The sequence below is a fragment of the Rattus rattus genome, chromosome 12 (assembly GCF_011064425.1).
Source record: "Rattus rattus isolate New Zealand chromosome 12, Rrattus_CSIRO_v1, whole genome shotgun sequence".
NCBI classification, from domain to species: domain Eukaryota; kingdom Metazoa; phylum Chordata; class Mammalia; order Rodentia; family Muridae; genus Rattus; species Rattus rattus.
In genome coordinates, this window is record NC_046165.1 from 48751192 (window position 1) to 48757191 (window position 6000).

Consider the following 6000-nt stretch of genomic DNA (forward strand, 5'->3'; position numbering starts at 1 on the left):
GGTGCTGAGTGTTCTGGCTTCTTTTGGAAGCAGGAGTCCACCTTTCCCACACGTAATAGATGCTGAATGGAGGTGGATTCTTTGAAGAGACTGCTCTTCCAGTCTCTGTCCTCATTGCTGCTTGCATTTATTCAGTAAGCAAGAGGGTTGAGCATGACCCAAATCCTGCCATGTGCCCACTCACAGCCTCCTGTCCTCACATCTCTGCTCACACTGAGGAAATGGAAGATAGATGAGGATGTCTGATTCCCAACTGTCTGCTCACCTATTGGCTTTAGGGTTCTGGTCCTTGAGAGAAATGGATCCTACACACCCAACAGCCTATTCTGGCCTTTGCATATGTGCATATGAGCTACTCCAGGCTGTGTCACACTATTCCTGGAGAAATGAAAACAAATGTTACTATTTGCTCACCCCAAATAGTGAACCAATGATAGATTAAAGCATGGATACCACCAAAATTCAGCTTTGTGAACCAGCGAGTTTTATTGAGGTTCCTTATAGGACTATGAGTGAAAGGTTACCTACAGGAGCAGACATGCCTCAATGACAGCTACATCACCAAAGCCTACCAAAAGCTGGAGCTCACTTCATGCCTGTCAGGCAGCTCCATAGGTTTGAAATCACCTTCCTAGACAGCTCAGCTGCTCTCTGCCTTTCCCAGGCTGTTCTGGCTGTTCTGAGAATGTCTCTCATCAGTGGTCCTTACTGCTAATACATGCTTGGTCTAGTGAATCTGATTAGTTTCAGGAACTTCCTGAATCTATTGAGTTGTTTACTTACCAAAGTTCAAGAAGCTTTTCCACAGTGTGGAGTGTTCACCTTTACTTCCTGCAAAGAGCTTCTTTTCAAGATGGGATGTCTTGTCTTAGAGGATGTTGGTATACCACACCTTCACATATACACACGGACAGCTCAATTTTGTGCACGTAATAGGAACTCAGCAAAATCTGTTGAACGAACAGTGAATGAATGAATGAATGAATGAATGAACAAAGAGGATATTAGTCATGTGCTGCTATGTGCTTTGCTTAACTTACTTCCTGGTTGTGTGCATATATGAAGTAAACTGTGTGACACTCTGTCAGCGTCAGTGCTTTGGCACAAGAACTTGAACACTGCATAGTAAATGAACGGATGATGGATCTCCCCTCTGTAAGGTTTAATTTTAGATCTCATTTTTTTCCTAAAGCGAACATTCTTGGTGGAAATAAATGAAGACCTAAGTAGCTAAGACAAGCAAACAAACAGAACAGAATACTCCCTCTGCAGATGTCTGGGTGAATATCAGACTGAGAAGAACAGTTAGTTTTACGGTGGAATGATGTCAGAGGCCTCTGTGTTCTGACTATGGTGTTTGTAGGTTAAAGGCCCTTAGGGATCTCTCCATGAACAAGACTAGGGAAGATCCTCTCCAAGGCTATACAAGCAGTGAAAAATATCTGAAGAAGACTCTTTGGAGGAGCTGTCTGAAAGGTGGAGCTTTTGTGAGTTGTCACCCACACTGGATGGTCTTTTTGGTGATGGAACTGCCTTTGAGTTACCCGTGCTTCAGCAAATAAGCCCTCACCTGTGTTTCTGTGGGTGACCCCACTACATCCATTGGTTCTCTCTTCTAGATGTGAGTGGAGTCGTTTTTGTGATCTGGTTTCAATTCCTTATCTGGAATGAGTGGATGTTTGTGCCTCCCCAGGAAAAGTCACACAACAGGGATTCCTTCAGATAGCTAGAGCTTTCCTGGTAATTATTGAAATAAATAAATATTGTACACAGAGTCCCTACTTGCTAAAAGGAAGCCTGTTCACATAAAGGCACACCTTTAGTTACAAGTTTACTAGACTAATTTTCAAGAGTCCCCAGAGAACCTTCTAATTAACCTTTTTCTAACATCTCATGGCATCGGCCACAAAGCAGCATTGTTGGCTATGTTGCAGCAGGTGGCACAGTCAGTCCCAGAGAGCTCACTGTTACACTGTGGTGGGATGGTACTTGGGGGGGGGTGCCATGTCCACAACCACCTGCCTGCTAATATGTCAAATTTGAAGCAAGTACCAGCAGACATCCTGGCCACTGTGTCACAGGTGACAGGCAGGGTTGGAAGGAGAAGTCACACATCCTGGCTGGACTCTGATCCAAATATGTGATTTTGAACAGATGCCCTCTCCTGCTTTTGCCACACAGGACCCTAGGCTCTTTCCTCTTCCATGCTGTTATAGATTAACCGTGCATCTAAGGCTAACTCCTCTTGTCTGAAACCCATGTGGTCAGCTGAGCTGTGGAATTCAGATATATCAGATGTTCTGTGAATGTAGAACACTCTAGAAAGGTCCAGAGCAGGGCTCCTGAGTAGGCCTTATTCTGCAGAAAGCATGTAAATCTTCCCACTAAATGGGATTGAAAAAGAACTTTACGTGGTCCCATGTAGGTTTAGGTTGGAATTCGCTTCCAGGTGAGCTACAGTGGGTCAACGTCACATGGCCAATGACTTTCTGCCAGTTCACCAAAAGATCCAGTTTTCAGAACTTTATGGATGTCAGAATTTGTAGATAAAGGATTTTAATTCCATGTGAACAATTCTTTGACTGCCCTGTTGGTAGTGACATCTATGTTGTATCTAATGGCATGTTCTTAACAGGGAACACATTTAAATCCACTTCCATGGAGAACCATTTGGACATTGATGTTTCTGGGATCCAGTGTGGCTAACTCAGAGGACAATGAGAAGTATTCAGGACCATGGCTGTGGAGTCTGTGATCACTGGAACAACACTCGGTATTCAGGCTCACTGCTTAGTACTCACGGTGCTGGATCCAAGCCAGGCATGGATCTCTTTCAGCAATGGCAGCTGAAAGAGAACAGCCTTCTGGTTACTTATCCAGAAAACTGGACAGAGAGCACTTATTAGTAACACTGAAGATAGATAATTGTTTTCTCTACTACTGTTGGATAGGGTTTGTTTTTAGTAGTACACAGCACTTTCTTAAATTTCCATGGTGGTTTGAATGAGAATAGTCCCATAGGTTCATATGTTTTAATACTCGGTCCCCGATTGGTGGAACTGCTTAGGGTGGATTTAGAGGCCTGGCCTTCCTGGAGAAAGTCACTGGAGGTGGTCTGGAGGTATTCCCAGCATGCTCTCTGCCTCTTGCTCACTGTTCTTACCTCACAACTTTACTCATCATGGATTCTAACCTCTGGGACCCTAATCCAATAGATGTTTTCCTTTATAAGTTGCCTTGGTCACGGTGTCTTATCACTAGAAAAGTAACGCAGGTGATTTCCTCTGTCTAGCCATGTTTATATGTCCAACAAGCAAAGCAAACCTGGAGAGCGCTCTCTTGCCCTCATCCCTGTGGGTTGTCAACATTTCTTGCTCCAAGTGGTAGAATCAATGTCCGGATGTTGCAGAAAATTTGTGAGAATGCCACTGCATAATTTAAGGTTCTTAGAGAAGCAGAATGTTCAGCATTTGCCAGTCATCATGGGAACTATCGGCGTTAGGTAAATGCTGTTCCTTTCAGGGATGGCATATCTTGCAAAAATGGGTTTTCACAGGTTGGCTCAGTGGTTAAGAGACCTTCTGCTCCTTCAGAGGACAAAAGTTTGCTTTCTAGCACCACACTGGGTGCCTCACAGCTACCTGTCACTCAGCTCCAGAGGATCTGGTACCCTTTTCTAGACTTCTTAGGGACCTGCATAGACAAAGAAACCATCCCCCAATACACACACACACACACACACACACACACACACACACACACACACACGTGCGAACAGAAATGAAAATAAATCTTAAAGTGTTTAGGATAGAGATGGAGAGATGGGTCAGCGGTTAAGAGCACTGACTGCTCTTGCAGAGGTCCTGAGTTCAAATCCCAGCAACCACTGGTATGTCTGAAGACAGCGACAGTGTACTCACATACATAAAATAAATCTTTAAAACTTTTTAGGATGACTAGAGTGGTGAATGACTTTAATACTGTTGCTTGGGAGATGGGGCGGGGGGATGCCTGTGAGTTTGAGGCCAGCTTGGTCTCACATAATGCAGTTCTTTGGATGTAAACACTTGTGTGTTTATGCATATTCATGTGTGTGAGTGTGCATGTGGGTGCCTGTCAACATATGTGAGATGTGTGGAGTCCAGGGATAATCTTTGGTGCTATTATTCAGGTGCTGTCTGCTCACCTTATTTTTGAGGCAGCGTCTCTCACTGGCCTGGAGCTCACCAAGTAGGACAGGTGAGGTGTCCATTGAACCGCATGGACTTCTCATGTCTCCCTCTCCCAACCCTGGGATTATAGATACATGTCATCATGAACAGATTTATTCTTGTTTTTTTCAATGTGGGTTCTGAGTCCCAGGGCCCAGGGCTTGCCTTGCTGCCAACTGAGCCAGCCCACTGGATATAACTATTTAAGAAATAGAACTTTTAGAGATTTCCTTTGGTGAGAGACAACTGTGAAAATTTCACTGAGATGGAATCTTTGGTATAATTCATGGTGTGCTCAGAGGAACTTGAAGAATCCTTGATTATTCTGTCACTCTTCCAAAGCACTCAGTATGTCCTCTGTATCTTACCTCCTCTAAAACACTCAGGTCCACCCTTACCACCATCACACCACCACCATCATTACCACCCCACCACAACCACCACCACCATCACCACAATCACCACCATCACCATTATACTACCAGCACCACCACCATCACCACCATCTCCATCACCACCACCACCACCATCACCACTATAATCACCATCACCACCACCACCATCACCACCACCACCATCACCACCACCACAACCACCACCACCATCACCATCATACCACCACCATCACCACCATCATCTCCATCACCACCACCACCACCATCATCACCACCCCACCACAACCACCACCACCATCACCACAATCACCACCATCACCATTATACTACCACCACCACCACCACCATCACCATCTCCATCACCACCACCACCATCACTATAATCACCATCACTACCACCACCATTACACCACCACCATCATCACCACCACCAATCATCACCACCCCACCACAACCACCATCACCATCACCATCATACCACCACCATCACTACCATCATCTCCATCACCACCACCACCATCATCACCACCCCACCACAACCACCACCACCATCACCACAATCACCACCATACCACCACCACCATCATCTCCATCTCCATCACCATCACCATCATACCACCACCATCACCACCCCCACCACCACCACCACCATCACCACCACTACCACCACCATCACCACCACCATCACCACCATCATCACCACCATGACATAACCACCTATATGATCCAATACGTTTTTCTACACTTGTCTCTACTTTAGCTCTTGCACTCCATGAATCAGAGGTGGAGTTTAAAAAACCAAAGTTAGGTCATATTACCTCTTTGCTCCAAATCTTCTCAATGTCTTCTACTTCCAAGGCTGTCCAGGGTTGGCCTTGTCCTTTGGAACCTTCCTTCCTGTGGGCCCTTTCTCTCCTTGATGCACTCTGTGTCTACCTTAGGTCTTCGCACTTTCTCCACTGACTAGAAAAGTTTTTAACTTACACAAGCTTGGTTCTCCCTCAAATATCAGTTCAAATGCATTCCCAGTGAGGGCTTCCCTCAGCAGCAGATCAGAAGCCATCAGCTCCTCCTGGTCCCTGTGCATCTCATGCTTTATTCTCCTCAAGACAGACATCACTCCTGAAAGTATTGTTTATGTGCCTGTGCGGTCAGTGATAGAAACCTTGCTTTCTTTCTTTCTTTTTTTTTTTTTTTTTTTTTTTTTTTTTTTCAGAGCTGGGGACGAACCCAGGGCCTTGCGCACTAGACAAGTGCTCTACCACTGAGCTAAATCCCCAACCCCTGAAACCTTGCTTTCTTGTTCGCCACTGTTACTAGCCACCACTTAGGTAGGGCCTAGATCATAGTAGGAGTGCGATCGCTCACTGAGGGCTCCTCTAAGAGGGGTTTCC